This window comes from Mus pahari, chromosome 1, assembly GCF_900095145.1.
Source record: "Mus pahari chromosome 1, PAHARI_EIJ_v1.1, whole genome shotgun sequence".
Lineage (NCBI taxonomy): Eukaryota > Metazoa > Chordata > Mammalia > Rodentia > Muridae > Mus > Mus pahari.
The window spans coordinates 158,899,850-158,920,932 of NC_034590.1; positions in this window are offsets into that span (position 1 = coordinate 158,899,850).

Below are 21,083 nucleotides of genomic sequence, written 5' to 3' on the forward strand. Positions count from 1 at the left end.
TGGGTTAAATATCCAACACTGAAAATATATTCAAAAACAAAAACAAAACAAAAATAAAAAACAAGCAAGAGGCCGACAGTGTGTGGCCTGGGTTATAGCTACTCTATGAGTCATGGGAGATTAATGGAGGAGGCTCATTAAATGAGATAATACAGTATAGTAACAACTACCATTAAATGAAATAATGAGGTATAGTAGCAGCCAGAACAAAGCAACACAGTACAGATGAACTATTATTATTTGGATTCACTGAGGATGTGGAATTCAAACTGGGTTTAAAAAAAAAAATGGAGGAGCTGGACCACTCCTTTATCGATGAAGCATATTTCCAAAGCTCCTGTCAAGCCGTATCCTGGATACAGGGAAGGAGGGAGACAAGATGTGAGGGGGATGAGCTGGGTCCTCATGGAGATTCTGTTCCGTGAGAGGACAGAGAAACAATGGACAAAGGAAAGTGAGTAAAATAATGACAACTGTCACTGCTCTGGAGGACATAAGAAGCGCTATGTTTGTGTCTCATGTATGGGATCTGTTCTCATCAGATGAGATGGTGACGGAGATCTGGAGCTAAGGAGTCAGGGGCACCAAGTACTAAGGAGAGATCATGAGCCAGAAGTGGTGGAGTAGGCCTTTCATCCCAACACTCAGGAGGCAGAGGCCAGCCTGGTCTACAAAGTGAGTTCCAGGACAGTCAGGCCCTCTCTTGGAAAAAAAAAAAAAAAAAAGAAAGGAAGGAAGGAAGAAAAAGAAAAGAAAACAGAAAAGATCATTCCGGGCGGTAGTCAAGACAAGCATGGCTGTCTGGGGCACAGCCTCAAAGTAGTTCTGTGTTCTAGGAACAGTGAAGAGTGGTGTGTGTGTGGGGGGGAGGGGGTGGCCACTGTGCAAGAGGAGGTAGGCAGAAAGCAAGTCCAAACGAACTGGTAGGTCGTGACCAAGATGGGTTCGTGGGCAAGCCAACCCGACAGCCATGCTGCAGAAGGCAGTGAGGTCAGGATTCAAGCAAGGTTCTGAAAGCTTGAACAAATGTCCAGCTTAACGCCCCAGAAATGCTGCGAAGGAGCTGCTGTGGACCAGGGCAGTGAGTTAACAAATCAAAATAGTGGGGCAATTGAAAACTGAGCTGTTGAGGGTCCTTGCCACCAAGCCTGACAACCTGAGTTCAGTCTTCAGGATCCAAGCACAAGTTGACCTTTGACTTGTGGATGTATGCCCCACCCTTTCCTAGATAGATAGATAGATAGATAGATAGATAGATAGATAGATAGATAGATAGATAGATGTAAAACCACAATAACAAATGAATCATATGTCTACCTGCTATATCTGGCATACCTCAGAAATATGTAAAAAAGTGTTCTCTGCCCAGTGAACTGCATCAATCCTGAAAATTGTATTTTAGGGATATTGACCAATTGATGGTCAAGGAGTTAAAATAAGATATTCAGGGACCTATTGCAGAGGTCTTCATCTATGTCACCTGTTCTTCCCCTGTCCTGTGGGCTCTGAGTTCTCTTTCTCTCCCTCCCTCCTCCTTCTCTCTCTCTTGCTCTTTTCCCTTCCTTCTCCTTCCTTTTTCCTCTTCTCCCTTTCTCTGTCTCCCTTCCTCCCTGTCCTCTCTCTCTCCTCCTTTTCTTTTCCTCCCTCCCTCCCTCCTTCCCTCCCCCTCTCCCTCCCTCCCTCCTTTCCTCCCTCCCTCCCTCCCTCTCTCCCTCCTTCTCCCCTCTTTCCAGCATTTGTCCTCTTTGGAAAAATGGCTTCTCTGACGACCTCCACCCTTTCATCTCTACCCCCGGGGCTCACAGCCTCCTTTCAGAGCTGAGTTCCTTGAAGGAGTACTGGACACTCTCCATGGACACTTCCTGGTGGTGGCTGTCCAGTTCATCCCAACACAATGGGACTCACTTTAAGCTTCAAGTGGCCCCACCCCAGCCTCCCACTGCACTGCAATTGCTCTCCTAATGTCTGCAATTATATTCAAATTCTCTAGGGCAGGGCTGCTCTCCCTGTCAGCAAGACCCCACTGTAGTTGCCTTTTTTTTTTTTCTAGCGTTGGACTTTCTGTTCTCTTCTGACCTTTGACTCCTGACTGCATCCTTTCTGGGTTCCCTCAGACCTCCCTGTCTCTGTATTATTCTTGTCTGTTTATCTCTTACAGGATCCAGCCTATCTCACCCTAGGCACACTGGGGAGTCTCATTCAAGCCTAGGACTCAACCAAGTCAAAATTCCAGTGACTCTCAATGCCTTACATCTAGCCAAGAACTCTGCCTGAGCCCCAAATGCCAATTTCCAATGGACTCTCCAGGCACCACAGTCTTCCCGTGATTGCTCCTCACTCCCATTCTGTCTCTCTCCTCCCTACCAAGGTGAATGCCAGCCCCATCTGGCTATTTTCTAAGTCAGAAGACTAGGAGACTTCAAAGACACCTCACCCTCTATCACTTTGAGATGCAATTAGTCACGAACTCATCAATCCCGCTTTTAAGGTGTGTTCTCTAATTTAGCTCTCTCCCTATTCTTATTGTCACGGCCTGGATGAATCCAGGCTTTCACAGTGAGTGCCTGGATTGCTGACATCACCTTCTAACTAGCTCCTGGGCCTCCAGCCCATCATCCTCTACACGACAACACAGATGCTCTTCATAGAATGCAAATCTCCCAGTGGCTTTATGTGGATGGCAGAATAAAGTCTGGCTTTCTCTTCTGCATTTCGTGTTAGTCCGTTCCCAGCCTGGCCATGACTCCTCTAGATTCATCTTCCACGGTGCCCATGACTGAGCCACACTGCAGCTGGCATCTCCAAATGCTGATCTGAGGAGATTTTGTTCACAGTATTGAAGGAAGTCTAGCTAAATAAGTTTGGGTTTAAATCCAGTAAGGAGAGTCAAACTCAGTGCCACCGAGAAGAGCTGAGAGAGGGGCTGAGTGGGTAGAGCTTAACCCTCAAACCAGCACGTCAGTGAATTCGGTAGGGAAAACACACTGCCAGTATCGGCATCCGGAGCTTACGATTTCTGGAATGTATCAAGCTGCCCTTTTCTCCTCCCCTTCTGCTCAAGTGATTGGGATGCCAATAACTTAGGAGCTACAGAAATAACTGTTCTGTGTGTGCAGGGATACAGAAAAAAAAAAGTGTTAAACGCTTGGCATATAGCAAGAATAAAGGCTCTGGCGAGCCAAACACATAAACACAAGATCACAATATGAAGAATGAAGAGGGTATCTTGGCAGCGCACACAGGGTGGAGACCTGAGTTAAGGGATCAGGGGACAGTAACTCTCTCTCACTTCTTCACCTAGCCTCAGTTTCACCCCTCATATTTTGAACTTAGTTCTTCAGTGCACATTCACTGGTTATATCTTCCTAATATATTAACTCTTTGTGGTATGAAAAGTCCCCTGCTTAGCCTCAAACGAGGGGACTTGTCTTAAAGTCCATTTTAGGGGATGGAGCAAGGCTTTAATGGGTAAGAATGTTAGATGCATGAGCACGAGGACTCGAGTTCGAATCCCTGGCACCTACATAAAAGCTGAGCACGGCTACATGTGCCTGTAATGTTTATGTTATGTCCCAATTTTAAATGTTGAAAAGAACATCAACGATGAAAACCATAGTGGAACTATGTTCTTCTTCCTCAGTTGTTTGAGGATTCACGTTCGTCATGAATGATGCAGTAATTGTCTGGACTAGGAACCTGATGCCTATGTCAGAGAAACAAAGAGTTATTGATGTCCATTGACCTGGGGCAGCAAAAGTTCCCTAAGACAGAAACCTGGAAAAATAAAACTAGCCAAAACGACATCCAGATCACACTGGCTGTCATCTCTGTGTGTGGATTTAGAACCCACTTAGGTGGTGGCAAGATCATCGGCTTTGGCAGGGTTTAGGATTCCTTGAACTATGCCAAGAAAAAGAAGCCCAAACACAGACTTGCCAGACGCAGCTCTCTAAAAAGAGAGTTTAGAAACCAGTGCAGAGGAGGCAAGAGCAGGATGAAGAAAGGTTGGTTGGTCCATGAGGGGTGGGGGTGGGATGGGGTCAGTGGGGGGTAGGAATGGGGTCACTGGGGAGAGGTGGGGGGAGGGAGTAAAGGAGTGGAGGTTGGGCTGCAGGGGTGGGAGGTGAGGATGGGTGGGAGGTTGGGGTGCGGGTCAGTGAGGAATGGTGGGGGTGGATGTGGGGGATGTGTGATGAGGGGTGGAGGTGAGTGGGGGATGGATGGGATGTGTGTAAAGGCCCAGGGTGAGGCTGGCAGAAGTGACCTGAGATTGGTGATGGCAGAGGGGGTGAAGATTCTGCAGCAACTTGACAGGTGGTGACCTAAGGTGAGGACTAAAAACCTGTACAGTTTTAACAAAAAAGATTTTTAGACAGTTCTCCCACAGCAATGCTGAGCATGGCTTAGCTATGGTGGCAGGTAAATTTCCATGACGGTCACCTGGGTTTTATACTATGCCTGAACGTTTAAACCACAGACTCTGGCTGCATCTTGCCAAAGGCAGAGGTTCCTGTTGTTACAGTAGTTTATGAGATGGGTTACATGTATACACACCCTTTTGTGATGAAGTCAGACAGGGTTTCTCTGACAGATACCCCTACAGGGCCAGAGCTGGTCACACCCCCACATCACTAAAGGTTACCAGCAATAATGAAGTCACCAGCTGAGAAAGATCTGACTCTTATATTTATCTTATGATAATGTTGCTGCACACACTAGAAAGAATTTGGTGCTGGATAAACACTAAGCACTGCAGAACTTAGATTAATAATCATAAGCAGGCCAGAATAAAGAGATTAAGAAAAACGCCAAAAAAAAAAAAAAAAAAAAGAAATCAGAATTTCTCTTTATAGGTAAGACACTGCCAAAAAGCTTATAATGTCGGGCAAATGAATTGTTCACGGACACGTTCTATTTTAAGGTAATCCTAATTGATGGGACTTTTTGATATTGAATATATATTGCTTAATACCAAGCATTTTTAAAATGACCATTTCCCAGATCTCACAAATGCTATGGTAAGTAACAGAAGCCATGCACAGCCCATGATTCTATTTATATAAAGTACAAAGCCACACAGAACTGACTTGTGCTAGGGGCCTGGAGAGATGGCTCAGCAGTTAAGAGCACTGACTGCTCTTCCAGAGGTCATGAGTTCAAATCTCAGCAACTACATGGTGGCTAACGACCATCTGTAATAAGATCTGATGTCCTCTTCTGGTGTGTCTGAAGACAGCTACAGTGTACTTATAATAAATAAATAAATAAATAAATAAATAAATAAATAAATCTTTTTAAAAAACCCACTGGAAATTGATTTTAATGTGATCACTAACCATCAGTGGTTATGATTAAAAAGAAAGAAGAAAGAAGTGCCCTGTGCTGTTCTGGTTCTTACTGCTGAACCATCTCTCCAGACCCTGGCATTGCATTTTAAGTTGAGAGAAAATTAAAAGTGAGCTTGTTAAGTGTGTAAGACCCCACCTTTCATGTTACTGTCACTTAGAGGAGTAGATAGTTTTCATTGTAGCGTAATTCAAGAGAAGAGATGCAGCACCATCCAGTATCTTTCTTTACTGATTGACAGGTGCCCACAGGCTCAAATAGCTGTGATGTTGCAATCCCTTTTTTCCCCCCCCCCGAGACAGGGTCTCTCTGTATAGCCCTGGCTGTCCCGGAACTCACTTTGTAGACCAGGCTGGCCTCGAACTCAGAAATCTGCCTGCCTCTGCCTCCCGAGTGCTGGGATTAAAGGCATGTGCCACCATACCCGGTGATGTCACAATCCTTAACATCAAGTTGGGTAACAGAATAAAATTTTGCTTCTCCCAAGGACGCTTTCAATCAAAGAAAAATTTAACTCCCAAATGGTGCTAAAGACAGCACATTCCAGAGCTTAATTAACAAAGCACTTGCAGAAGAATGAACTGCTATTACACTGACACCTCTGAGAGCAGATTGACTGGGGTGATATTATTTAGTGTTACATTGGCCTGATGGGGAACAGCTGCTCTGTCCCTGATGATTAAACTAGGAAGTGTGTGTGTGTGTGTGTGTGTGTGTGTGTGTGTGTGTGAGAGAGAGAGAGAGAGAGAGAGGCCCTGGTAGGTAATCCACATCTCCATTCTTCAGAGACATAGATATTTGAGACCTTCTCCAGGAAATTGCATCACCCATAGCTGTGTCCTGAGTTTGATGGCAGTAACTAGTTGCTGTAGTCCCAATTTGTGATGTCACCAGAGCACCCTGTGCTAGGCTCCAATTTAGCCTCTCCTTCTGCCTCTTTGGGCTTCCTCCACTCCCTTGCAGGGGGAGCTCCTGAAAACGCACCCCAATGGTTCCTTCTGGGCAAGTCTCAGTCTGAGAATCCGAAGGAAGTGCCTAAAGCTGGCAGACAGGATGCTGGAGGAAGTGGGCGTGGCGGGGATGAGGGCAGCCCCTTGGGCATGCCGAGGTCCAGGCAAGTATCAACTCTAGGTTGGTGCATTGGAACGGCAGTGTGTGGGAGAGAGACCGAGAGGGTTCAGAGTGGTGGGTCACCAATTTATGGCTGAGCACAGGATCAAAGTTCCCTTTGGTCACAAAAGAGATTCTTCTGCAAAGTCCGGATTTCTTTTTCTTTCTTTTCTTTTTTTTTTGGTTTTAGGGTTTCTCTGTATAGCCCTGGCTGTTCTGGAACTCACTGTGTAGACCAGGCTGGCCTAGAACTCAGAAATCCGCCTGCCTCTGCCTCCCGAGTGCTGGGATTAAAGGCGTGTGCCACCACGCCCGCTAAATCCGGATTTCTGAGGAGGACCCTGAACCAGGATGACAAAGTACCAAGAGGCAGTGGAAACAGGATCCTTATCTACAGTCTCAGAGAAGGAATGAGATCCGGGGACACAAGACAATCACCTTATGAATCTTGACTCCCCAGATTTCCTCTAGCCTCTCTAGGTCTGGAAAAGGGGCCCACTCTATCAGTGCATTCAAGGTTAGTGTTCTTTACTTTGGGAGTCACCACATGGGGACATTTGCCTTCAAATATGAGGGCCTGCTAAAGGGAAAAGGAAGGGGTGGGGCCTGGACAACATGTGCTAGTAGAAGCTAGAAGGATAAATATGATTCTTGACTTAGAATGATTTAATGATTTTTTTTAAAAGAAAGTTTTATGGTGGTACAAAAAGGATATGATTCAGCAGAAACTATTTTTTTTTCTTTTTGAGATAAGGTCTTATGTAACCAAGGCTGGCCTCAAACTTACTAAGTAGCAGAGGCTGGCCTTGATCTCCAATGGCCCTGATTCTGCCTTCCCAAGCTAGGGTTACAGAGGTTTACCATCACTCCTGGCCTATACTTTAAATTTTGATCTTTTTTTTTTTTTTTCAGACTAATGATAGGTGGCATGTTGATGTCTCAGGGTTGGTGTCTCACATGCAGGCAGCAGCTGCAAGGAGCTGCAGTTGCCAGGTAGCCGTGCAATCATTACGATGAGCAACCATACAGTATTCAGGGCTGCTAAGCAGTGGTGCTCTGTACATTAAGTGCAGTGCATGCATTTCAACTTAGGTTAGTTCAACTTATAGTGGTGCCTCAGGACTTTATTGCTGGGAAGAGACACCATGACCATCCCAACTTTTATTTAAAAAAAAAAAAAAACCAACATTTTATTGGGGCTGGCTTACAGTTCAGAGGTTTAGTCCATTATCATCGTGGCAGGAAGCATGGTGGCATGCAGGCAGACATGGTGCTGGAGAGATAGCAGAGAGTTCTACATCTTGGTCTGCAGGCAGCAGATAGAGTGTGATACCTGGGCTGTCTTGACCCCACCCCCAGTGACACACTTCTCCAACAAGGCCACAGCTACCCCAACAAGGCCATATCTCCTAATAGCGCCACTTTCTGTGAGCCTATGGGGACCATTTTTGTTCAAACTACTACAAACGGGTTTATCTGGAGTATCCCCAAAGTAAACTGAGGAGTATTTCTATATATAAATACTAAAAATACACATTGAAGGAAGTAGAATGTAAAATTGACCGAGTAATAATTTAGAGACAGAGAACATTCTTCCAACACTACATCTTCAGCTTGACCAGGTTTCCAGGACATGGCGCCATCACACAGCCAGGATAGTTCTTAGAACCTTGACCAAACGTCACCAGAACCAGCCCACCACATCGGCAGCCACACTGATCAGCACCTGAGCCACATAAGATGTAAATGTTTCAGTGGGCATTGGTGAGACAATTGTGGGGTTGTTCTGCTTTCCCTCCGTGAAAATTTCAGGTCACACATGCTGTGTCAGGGTAAAGACCTGGCTCTCCTGGGACATCCCCTTCCAAATAAAGGACACATTTCATTATTCTTCCACTACTCGGATTGAAGTAAAATGCTACAGCTGTGATTGGTGCTTCACATTTCTGTCCAGAATGGGATAACAGCCCTGCGTCATGGGCCTTTGCAACCAGCGGCCCTAAGCCCTGGAAGCCATTTGCCTTGCCACATAAATTCGTCTACCGCTCCCCCAGGTCCTCCTACGGGAAGATATGAGAGTTTCGCCTCCAGATCCACATGCTGTGAAGAGAGACTTTAATGTGGCAATATAACGGAGAGGCTGTGGCAAGCTTGAGTATGTCAGGAAATGTTCAAGAAACTCAGGGAAAACAAGGAGCCAAGGACGAAAAGAGCAGAAGCCCCAGCTGATAACTGTGTGCACATCTAATTGATCATTATAGAAATGAGGAAGACGGGAGTCGTTAAAAATGGAAAGGCAAAACAATGCTATGTTCTTGGCAGTTGTCCTCAAGAAACTTGAACAATATCAAGTGACTGCATGGTTCCCTACTAGTTCGATGGGGACACAGCCAGGCCACTCTTCACCATGGGCTTCCTCTGCCCTGCTCCAGCATCCTGGGAATCTGTCTGCAGCTAAGGCTCCCAAAGCTTGGGCTCAAAGGGCCTGATTCTTCTACAGATTCCTATGCCCATGCTAAGAACATGCTCCTCTTGCCCTAAGAGGGGTAAAGCCACTCACTGCCCAGGCTGTGGCTGCTGGCCTTTGGGCTCTCAGGACCCTAAACAGCCCAAAGGAATAGTCTTCTCAGCCTGTCCCTTGCAAAGGGATTACATGGGACATAACCTGGGGAATGCATAGTCAGAGTTAGTGGGAGTATATCTAGTGATTGGTGCACAGGAAATATACCTTTTAAAGCTTTATTTTACTCTTAATTATGTCTAACTCAGGGGTATATGTGCATGTGACTGCAGATGCCTGTGGCAGCCAGAAGAGGGCATCAGATCCCCTGGAGCTGGAGTTACAGGAGGTTGTGAGTTGCCATATTGGTGCTGGGAACCGAGCTCAGCTCAGTGTGTGCTCTCAACCTCTGAGCCATCCCTCTAGCCCAAAGAATATAAATTTTAAACACCCTTCCATATAGCAAGACACCTTCCCATTTGGCAAAATACTTTTCAGTTGCGGCTGGCTTACAGGTTCAGGAGTTCAGTCCATTGTCATCAAGGTGGGAACATGGCAACATTCAGGCAGGTGTGGTATAGAAGAATCTGAGATTTCTACATCTTCATTTGAAGGCTGTTAGTAGAATACTGACTTCCAGGCAGCTAGGATAGGGTCTTAAAGCCCATGCCTACAGTGACACACCTACTCCAACAAGGTCACACCTCCAAATAGTGCCATCTCTGGGCCAAGCATTATTCAAACCATGACAACCATGTGGTTTCAAAATAAAAGCTCATTGGGGTGGGCGGCAAGAGCCTTTGCTCACTGGGCCATTTTCTCCTGCCTGTTTGTTTTTACTTTCAAAGTAAATTTTATTTTCCTCATATTATGTTACTTACTTCTCTGTTGCTGTGATAAAATACCATGAAGAAAGCCACTTATAGACAACGGAATTTCTGTTGTCTTAACAGTTCTAGGCGGATAAGCCCATCATGTTGGGAGGCAAGGCAGGGCAGCAGGAGCAGGAGGCTGAGAGACCTCAGGTCCATCCACAGACAGGAAAGAAGAGAGAACCGTCTGGTGTGGGTTGAGGCCATAAGCTCTCATAACGCGTGCCCTGAGACATACTTCCTGCAGCAAGGCTTCAGAGCCTAAAAATCCCACGATTTCTCCCAAATGGTGCCACCAGCTGGGGACCAAGCATTCAAATACACAAGTTTAAGGGGGATATTTATGATACAAACTACCACGTGTATGTATTCTGGAAAAAGTTCAAGGAGAACAAATAGCTTCACATTCAGAAGCAGAGAAGACTCCTTTAAGAAATCCTTTAGTCTGGACTGGCATTGGGGGTGCACGCCTCTAGTCCCAGCATTCAGGAGGCAAAGGCAGATGGATCTCTGAGTTTGAGGCCAGCCTGGTCTACAGAGTGCGTTCCAAGACAGCCAGAGCTCCACAGAGAACCCTGACTCAGAGAGAGGGTGGGGGAGGGAGGGAGGGAGGAAGGGAGGAAGAGAGGAAGAAAAGAAGGGAGAGAGGAAGAATATCCTTTAGCCTCAAGAATGATCATATTTTGATAATGGAAACCAAAATTGTAAATTATCAGGATTAACAAGCTTAAGTGAAGGGTTTTCCATGCAAGGGTCATTTTTACTGTCTAATTCCTTTGTGGTGGATTTAAATCTTCTAGGAAGAGAGCTTATAGGTACAGTTTGATTTCTCAGATCACGACCTAGGATAGGATATTTAATCTCTTTTCGTTTCCTTTCCTTTTGGAAAGTGTAAGGAATTCAGGCATGTATGGTGGTGCCAGTTTGTGATTTCAGTCCTTGGCAGGTGGAGGCTGGAAGATCAAGAGACCAAGGTCATTCTCTGCTGTATAGTCAGTTCAAGGCTTTCCTTAGCTGCATGAGATCCTGTCTCAAAAAAAAAAAGTAGTATGATAAATTTGAACATACAAGCTAATATAAAGATTAACAAAATTAGTACCCATCTTCCACCCATATTTAAGATATTTTAATATTTTTACCAAGTATGGCTGAAAAAGTGCTGTGTTCATTAACGCCTACTTCCTTTTCCTTTCCTGGGAACACTAAAAGACTGAATTTCCCAGCCTCCCCTGTGGTGATACTGTACTGCTACAATGGCACAAATTCCACTAATGGGCCATAAACAGTGTGGTATGTGTTATCTGCAGGGTAAGCCTAGAAGAATGGCCGAATCATTTTTATTACCCTTCCCTGATGCCTGGATCCTGGAAACCATTTTCTGAAATAGCAAAGCCCAGAGACACTGGATCCCCCATTAGCAGCCTGTATCCTTGAGCGACTGGTGGTTTTATGGATTGGCGTTTGGGAATCTCCCTTGGTTTTTATCTTTATGAGCAACGGGTTTTGCCTACTTTGAACATTTCTCAGTGAGCTTGTATGTGGTTGACCCTCAGCATTGCAAAGTGGCTTTTGGAATGCTTGTTTGTGATTTATGTGCTTTATCTGCAAGTGACCACGTTGAGGTTTCCTCTGAAATGTGCCCCCCTCCCCCAGCTGCAGGGCTGAAGGCTTAGAGCAATGTTTAGAAGTGGGTCCTTCAGAAGACAAGAGGTTTTCAGCGTTCTGACCTAGGGAACAGACCTATCTAGTCATGGATTCATAGAGTTTTGTTTTTTCTTGGAGGAGCTTTGCTATAAAAGCAAGAGCCTAGTTTCTCTTTTCTTCCCTTTAGCTATGAAGATAGTAGCTACATCCCACTATGTGTTTCCGGCCAGGGTAGTTTATCTATCTCATCAGGTTCAAAACCAGTGGCACCTAAGACTGTGGATTAAAACCTCTAAACCATTTTATCTTGCTGAAGTAAACAGAAAAAAAATGTTCAAAAGAACACAAATAGCCAATTAACTGCTCGAGAAAGTGTTCAATGTCCTTAGTTATCAGGGAAATGAACATTAAAACTACCTTGAGACAACATCTCACCCTGTCAGAAATCTGGCAACAAATGTGGAGAAAGAGGAATTCTTATTTATCATTGGTGAGAGAGTAATTTAATAATGTTTTTATGGAAATCAGTTTGGAAGTTCCTCAAAAAGTTAAAAATAGTACTACTATATAATCTAGCTACTTCACTCCTGGGCACACACCCCAAACTCCACATCCAATCCCAGAGCTTTTATTTGCACATCCGTTTTTGTTGCTATTGTGCAATGTATCATAGCAAGAAAATGGAACCAACATAGGTCTTCAGGAAATTTGAAGGAGGATTGGCAGATTTCTTGCTGATACCCTCTGACAGGGTGAGATGCTTTTTCAGGGAAGCTGTAATTTCCATTTCCCTGATAACTAAGGACATTGAACACTTTCTAGAGCAGAAACCAACACAGGAGGAACACAGATGTTCCTCAACCAATGGGTGAATGAATATGCAGTACGTGTCCCAAAGGGAATATTATTCGGCTATAAATAAAAATAAAACCTTGAAATTTGCAAGAAAATAAATGGAGATGGAAAGTATGATATTAAGTAAGTATAATATTAACCAAACTCATAATGAACTCTCATGTCCTCCTTCATATGTGGACACTAGCCTATAATGTATGTATGCATATATGTAAAGAACTATAAGTATAAGATTTACACAGAAGGTCTGGTGAGATGGCTCAGTGGTTAAGAACACTGACTGCTCTTCCAGAGGTCCTGAGTTCAAATCCCAGCAACCACATGGTGGCTCACAACCATCCATAATGAGATCTCATGCCCTCTTCTGGTGTGTCTAAAGACAGCTACAGTATACTTATATATGGTAATAAATAAATCTTTGGACCAGAGCAAGCAGGGCAGGAGTGAGTGGGCAGGAACTAGCTGGGCGGGAGCAAGCAGAGCCAGAGTGAGCAGAGGTCCTGAGCTCAATTCCCAGCAATCACATGATGGTTCACCATCTATACAGCTACAGTGTACTCATATACATAAAATAAAAATAAATAAATCTTTTTTAAAAAAGATTTACACAGAAGATCAAGGGAGGCAGGCAAAAGGACATATGGGTCATATAAAGTTTGGGACTGGGCAAGTATTTGAGTGGTTTCCTTAAACTAGCTGTGTGATGTTTTTATTTGTGGCTTAACCAATATAAAATGGTTTTATTTTATTTTTGTTTTGTTTTGTTTTTTGAGACAGGGTTTCTCTGTGTAGCCCTGGCTGTCCTGGAACTCACTCTGTAGACCAAGCTGGCCTCGAACTCAGAAATCTGCCTGTCTCTGCCTCCCAAGTGCTGAGATTAAAGGCATGCGCCACCACGCCCGGCTGGTTTTATTTTATTTTTTTTTTTTAAAAATATTTAACTCAAGGCTTTTGCCGCAGTTATGGAGACACAGTTGGCCAACATAGCTGGTTTGTGCTCATTGCTCACTGTGGCCTTGGCAAGAGTTTCTCATTCTTGGCTTTATTTTCATGTTTATTTCTTCTTACAATAGCAACAGCAGAAAGACGACGAGCCAGGCATGGTGCACACATCTGTAAGTCTGGTGCTTGAGAGGCGGAGGCAGGGGATGGGAGTTCAAGACCATCTACAGCTATGTAAAGAAGTAAATTCAAGGTCAGCCTGGGCTACATGAGACCCTCACCCCCAAAAGATGAGCAAAGGCAACGGTGCTTGCTAAGCACTGAGCTGCATTCCCAGCCTCATCCTGGCGTTTTGAGGGAACAGTTTTTATTCTGTGGAAACCAGAATTTTTACCAGTTACATTTGCTGTAGACACTTTCTTCAAATACTGGCTATGTTTCTGCTTTGTTTAATTGTCTGTGTTTAACAGAAGTTTAAGCTGACCAGTTTTACTCTTAGCTTCTGGGTAAGAATTCTTTCTTATTTCCGGGTCATAAAGGTCCTCTCTTGTATTATCTTTTGAGTGCTTTAAAGACCTTTTACCCTTTTTATTTCCACTGTGCTAGCATGGCGGTGGGTAAAAAGACTGCCCCACAAACTAGCTGTTTTCCCAAGATGAACTTGTTACTAGTTCATCTGTCTATTGATAGCAAAACAACTTTGCCAATATCAATGATTCATCAATGATTCATGCCTGTTGGGGTTTCTTTACAGCGGTGGCTCCCAACCTTCCCACAGCTGAGAACCTTTAACACAGTCCCTAATGTTGGAGTGATCCTCACCCATACAATTATTTTTTGTTGCTACTCCATCCCTGTTATTTTGCTAGTTATGAATTATAGTGTAAATATTTGTAATGCAGGATATCTGATATGTGACCCCAGTGAAAGGGTTGTTGGACCCCCTCAAGGGGGCTGTGACCCTTGTGACCTACAGGTTGAGAATTGCTGCTGAGTGTTCTTTCTCATCTGTTGCATTGAGTTAGTTGCCTGTCCCACTGCCCTGCCTTGTCTTGATATCTGGATGCATTTCTCATCTTGGTAGTCATTACCGTCATGTATTAGCATGGACTCTTTGTACTTCAACAGAACTTGATGTTGCCCTTGGTACGTTCTACAGGAAAAAAAAAAAAAGAGCTAGCTCTTCAGTTGAAATTGCATTTGCATCTCTTGTTACTGTGGTTCTGAATGAGTGCTTTCTGCTATTACATGTTTATGTCAATGATGTGCATGAATATTGATTTTATGCTTGGAAAAATTGTTGTCCCCTTATTGATTGTGTCTGTGGAAAGCTTTGAGTTTGTAGATCATCTGAATTCTTAGTGAGAGTAATTAGTCTTTGTATTTTCCCTTTGTCATTCTGTACTACACTGCATGAAAGAATCTTATTCTTGACTTTCAAAGTGTTTTTAAGTATTATTTTCTGTTCTAGGGTTATTGGCCATTTGATTTTTCTCTATGTTGTTAATAGCTATATTTAGGCAAAGAAAGCATATTTAAGCCTTCATTAATATGTAATATGATATACATATTGCCACCCGTCTCACTTATTTTGCTAGACCATTATGAAAGTTTTTGTTTTTATTTATTTATTTATTTTTATTTTTTGACATGGTTTTCTTTGTGTAGCCCTGGCAGTCCTAGAACTTGCCCTGTAGACCTTGCTGGCTTCTAACTCAGATATTCGCCTGAGTCTTCTTCCTGAGTGCTAGGATTAAAGGCACACACCACCATTACCCAGTGACCATTATGAAGTTTAAATGAAATACCATACAGGAGGTGCCTTTCTCCATCCAAATCTTACTTGGTATGTGGGCATACATATCTGTGCATTCGTTTTCTGTTGTGTGCCCAGCCCCTAGAATATTTTTCAAAAGACAGTTGGTATGCAACAAATAAATGTTAGATAGTTATGAAGGAAGAATTAATATTAAAGAGGTGCTTCATGTAGTATAATGTTTTCTCACATTGTAATAGGAGTAAGAACACTGAGGCATGCACGTTGACATTCCTTGCATTGTCCGTCAGTGGAAAATCCACTGTATTATCTCAGAATTCTACTTCTGAGCTCAACCTTCAATCTCAGGGCTCTAGGCAGCTATTTCCAATCTACTGCAACTGGCCTAGGAACAATGACTTATTCACCAAGCTACCGTAGGCTTGGTTAAAATTTAATAGCGTTTAACCTCTAGACGATTTGGCATTTGGTATTGTTATGAGAAAGAAATTTAGAGATCAAGGGTTTTGTACTTGCAAAGGTATAGCCACGGGATATCCACAGCGCAGCTCAGTCTAACTGCCTGCTCTTTGGATTTCTTCGGAAATTGAAAACAGTGATATCTGAGCAGAGCTCAGCGGCAGGCCTCCATGAATGTCTTCTCTTTATTAGTGAAGTGCTTTGTTCGTGAGTTTATCTTTCTTATTATGTGACTGGCTGCAAAGGAGCCAGCCCGATTTCAATACGTGGATTAAAGGGCTTTAAGTTTTCTAAAAACTCTTCCAGGGAACTCTGCTGAATCTTTTATTCCTGACAGCTAGAGATTGAGGTGAGTCATAAACAAGAATAAATGAGCACCAAATTTACAAAGCAATGGAAAAAAAATCATATCATGCCATTTTGAACATTATGTTGCTTCTTATAGGATACTTGCCCTTTTCCCTTCTTTCCGTGTTATCAGTCTAAGGTTTCCTGCCCAAAAGGACGTTGCTGCATTTCTCTTCTCAAACACTCCAGGCTGCCGCCTTTCTTTCTCCCTCCCACATGACACAAACCCTGCCAATTCTTGCCCTAGAATGTACAACATTGAGAGATTAAAGGATGGAAGTGTAAGGCCTGTGTCGATGCAAAGATGTGTTCATTTGTCGAAAACCAAGTGATCAAGAACACTTAGAGTTGTGCAACAAGCCACAAATGCCTTCTGCCCAGAAAGACTCGAGGTCTTTCTGCGGACTGATGCCTGCCATTCCCACACTGGGAGATGGATATGCTCCAACTTTGCTTTCACGCTGCTGAGCTTGTAGGAAATGTGTCATAGCATTAAAAAAAAAGATCAGATGCTATATTCTCTACCAACTAGCACTGCCAAAATTGAGCTTTGAGGCTCTTATAAAAGATTAAAATGTCAAAGCCAGTACTTTGCAGTGAAGGGCATACATCATTATTTTGTTCTAAGCTGCAACCACCTGATAGGCCTAAGAAGCAAGCACAGCTAGGACCCAGAATCCCAAATATTGTAAAGTCATTGTTGACTTTCTGTATCGATTCAGCCTGCTCAGAAGCAATCAAATAAGGAAATGTTAGTGATATAAAATTACGTAAGAAACGGGCGTTTAAAGCCGTTGACATATGCATCTATACAAATCACTAAGCAGGTTAGGTAAGGTGTGTAAGCTTCAACTTCCCCTTCTCTAAATTGAAAACAGTATAAACATACAATAATACATATATCTCATAGCATTATGACAGTGAGATAACTTATATGAAGCATACAGCCCAGTGCTGGGCGAGAACATGTGCACAGTCTTGCAGATGCACACTGTTCTCAGTATTCTAGAGCAAAGGCAGAATGTACACACCTAACCCACGCTGGTCATTTTCTGGTGCTCCATAGAGTGCCTACTTTCTTTCCTCTGCTTTGACAGTATTTCTACATTTCCTTCCCTTTGTAAGAAGACGCAGGCGTTCATCTCCTTCAGCACGGCAGTCAGCCCCCACTCGCAGGGCTGTAGGAGGTTTAGCAAGAGGGTCGGTATTAGCAGACTGGGTAGTGCTGTGCTGTCCCGTGTCAGTCACAGTGAGTGCCGTCTCTCTGGTCTTCAGTGTGACTTTGCTGTTCTGATGATAATAGACAGAGTCTCATTTCCCATCTGTGGACTCTGGGTTGTCCATGTGACAGTCTTTGACTCACAAGGCAGAAGTGATGCTGTGTGGATCCTGGAATTGAAAAGACTTTGCAGCTAATGTTTTCAGCATCTTAAACCCCTGAGACGCTTCATGCAGTGGAGAAGGCCAATCTATAGTATAGATAGCACGAACCCCATGGGCACCCAACTCTAGCTACCACACATGCGAAGACGCCATCTTGGACTCTCTAGCTCTGGGCAGGTGGTCAGATGACTAGAGGCTCCTGAGTGACTCCAGAAGTGACTGAAAAGGAGGAGCTCAGATGGTCAACGAATAGGACATAACAATATAACATCAATATTTTAAGGTTCACAGATGGGGATTGTTCCACTGCATTCCAGAGGTGCCAAGGCCACTTTATAGAGGCTGCAAAAACTCCTCTCCAAACGTTTTATTAATTTATTAAATTAAAAGTGGAAAGTGAAAAAAAAAGTTCTTTCTTTTATTTTTGCTTTATAACCTGAATTTAGACTGCTATAAATGTTTATGGTTGTTACTTGGTAACCGTAGAATCGAGGGTCCACTGATCAATGAAGCAAGTGTCCCCCCCCACACCCAGCCTCATGGTATCAGGAGTTCAATGTTTGACACTTTTTAAAACTAGCACCTCATCTCCCTTTCCCATTGTTTAACACCCCTCCCTCCCGCTTTTTCTGTGGACAGTGGTTAAGATAGCAGCGAAGCAAAAAGTAACTCAATGACTTGTTGATCTAGGTCTCCAATACTTACTGCCTACACAGTGGACGCGGGACGGGGTTAAGCAGTAAAAGGGTAAAAGACCTTAAGATATGGTTGCTGCTCTTCACAGCAGGAAATTAAACATAGCTAAGGACACAGAAGTTTGTGCAGCTAGAGTTGACGGTACAGGCTTCCCACAAGTCATGTGAGCTTAACTGAAAAGACTTCCAGCCAGGATGAACGGCACCGCTTTAATAAGAAACATGTGACTTGAATTGGTGTTAAAGATAGAATTAAGAGTCACATGAAGGTGAGAGTGTTAAAGGTCTGTCCAGGGAATCGTGGTAGCAAAGGGCAGGAAGGGCATTTGAGCTGTTTCTGAGGAAAGTGTTCAGGAGGTTTAATTGAAGTAGGATTCAGCTGCTATCTGCCGGGTGCCTGCAGGTGTCAGAAGCTCCGGAGCTCCAAGAACACTGTCACACCAATGGCAAAGAGCCCAAGGAAGGAATAAATAACCTCGAGTGCAGGCAGCAAACAGCCAGTGCAGAACACAAGATGATCAAAGTTTGGGGCTGAGAACAAAGTCTAGGAAAGTAGGCGAAGACGGAGACATGGAAGCCTCGGAAGCTGAGATTTCACACTGTGGTGCAGACAATGGGCCCCTGTTTGGAGAAACAGTGACATTTCCTTTTTTATATGAAATGTTACTTGAAGAAACAATGTGAAAGACAAGGTAGACAGGTATGGTGGCATGTGCCTGAAGCCCCAGCTATTTGGGAGACTGAGGTTGGCAGATCTATGTGAGTTTAAGGCCAGCTAGTTCTGCATAATGGGACCGTGTCTCAAAAAAAAAAAAAAAATCAAGAGAAAGAGAGAGAGAGAGAGAGAGAGAGAGAAACACATATTTACCTGTTATTGAAGAGACCCAATGTAAGGCCCTGGCACTCTATTGCGACTTGGCCTGAAAGTTGAACAATGCTGTTTGGCCAAAGGGACAACTTGGGTAGACACAACATTCTGAATGGCAAATCTCATGTTCTGACATGACTATCTGTCTAGACAGTTGCAACAGTCCAGGATAAAGGGAAGATTGAAAATTCTTTCACATAGACATTTTACATATGGAGCCGGGCGTGGTGGCGCACGCCTTTAATCCCAGCACTTGGGAGGCAGAGGCAGGAGGATTTCTGAGTTCGAGGCCAGCCTGGTCTACAAAGTGAGTCCCAGGACAGCCAGGACTATACAGAGAAACCCTGTCTCGAAAAAAAAACAAAAAACAAAAAACAAAAATGATTTATTTATTAAAAACAAAGAAAAAAAAAAACAAAAAAACAAAAAAAAGAGATTTTACATACAAAGACACCATGGGTGTACGGGAACCCTAAAAGGTAATGTTTTTTATCTGCTGCTGGCAAAGATGAAAAGGTTTTGTTGTCTAAAGCTGATGAGGCTACAAAGACAGGGGTGCTCTCTCTCATTGGCTTTCACAGTCTTTGGAGTCTAAACCTGCACTGCCTTTTGTCAGGGTAGGGGGTGTTGGGACAAGTTATTTGGCAATAATTTTAGAAGATTAAATCCCCCTAGCTTTTGTTCCAAGAATTCTAGATTCTACTTTATGAATTTGTCTTATATCTATAATACTATACCATTAGGCAAAGCATATTGGAGGGTCAGTTCTTTGAAATTAGTATTTGTGAAGGGGAAACATCCAAGTAATACTGACGTACTCATGTAGGAAAGACTCGTTAAGGGTATGCTAGAACTGTGGTATAGTGGAGTGAGTTGGAGCTACACTGACTAACTGCATATGCTAAGAGGAAAAGCAATTTATGCAGAATTTATCAAGATGAAACCAGTTCCATAGCAGGGCAGCTCATCTATTATGCTCCTGTGATAGTTAATTTGGATTAACTTGATTGGCTTAAGAAACTCCTAGGGCATCAATGAAGGTGTTTCCGGTGGGCATGGGGACACCCTACCCCGAATGTGGGAGGCACCATTCCATAGGCTGAGGTCCTATTGTGAAGAAAAGGGGAGAGTTCAATTTGGACGAATATTCCCCCGTTCACAGTGCCTGGTCTGCCGAGAGGAGAGCAAGAAGCCTCACATGGCTGCGCCTTCCAAACCACTGCAGATGGTCTCTCCCCAAATCTCAAACGAAATGACCCCTTCCTCCTCCAAGCTCACGTCACATGTTTGGTCACAGTGGTGGTAAGTAATACAAGCCTTGTTTATATAAAAAGCAATGCACAGGCAGAGAAGGCGATCATGGGAGGGTGGCGGGGAGAGGTATGTGGGAGGGATGAGGGGAGATAAAAGGATATATACATGTTTCTGTCGATGCAGATTTATGGGATGGTTCTGGAAGCTATCTAGGTGACAGTAATGATTTGCTTGAGGAAACATTCTCAGGGGAGCAGGATTCTAAAGGTTTGGGGGAAACAACTCTGCAACAGGGGAGTGGGCTGTAGGGTATTGGTTAGTGCTACTGGGTTCCATATCTGTAGAAGAAGAAGGAGGAAAACAAGATTGGGCAGGGACTGTGGAATAGTCTCAACATAGGAAGCCCTCGGCAAACCCCAGAGAGAGTCTCAGGTCTGGGAGGGCCCTTGGGAGTTGTTTCATATTAAGATGTCCTTGATAGACCCTGGCATCATTCAGCCAACGGGTGAGCTCGTCCAAGAAAATGGGCATAGCCTAGAAAGTGAATCCTCACTTGGCACAATTTTGAATTCTAAAGTGCAGCAACCTGCCACACTGAGCCCATGTCTGTAACAAGCCCCCTCTTAGGTTAATGACAATTTAAATTCATCATAAATTTTCTTACAACTTTCAGAACCACTGAATACAGCTAAGAGCAGCTCTGGGATTTGACCTTGCTTTTACTTGGCCATGGCTGTCCATACTAAAGTACTGACCAATGTCATTTAATTGTCAACCTTGGACTAGTTTGGTAGTAGATAGAGCACTTGCCTAGCATATAGGCAAGGTCCTGGGTTCAAACCCCTATACTGATAGAAAACCACCCCTACAACAGAGCAATCTGCAGGTCTTTCATGAGCTTAATTTGTGCTAAGACAATTTAAAAAGACAACAATAGCCAGGTAGTAGTGGCGCACGCCTTAAGTCCCAGCACTTGGGAGGCAGAGGCAGGTGGATTTCTGAGTTTGAGGCCAGCCTGGTCTACAAAGTG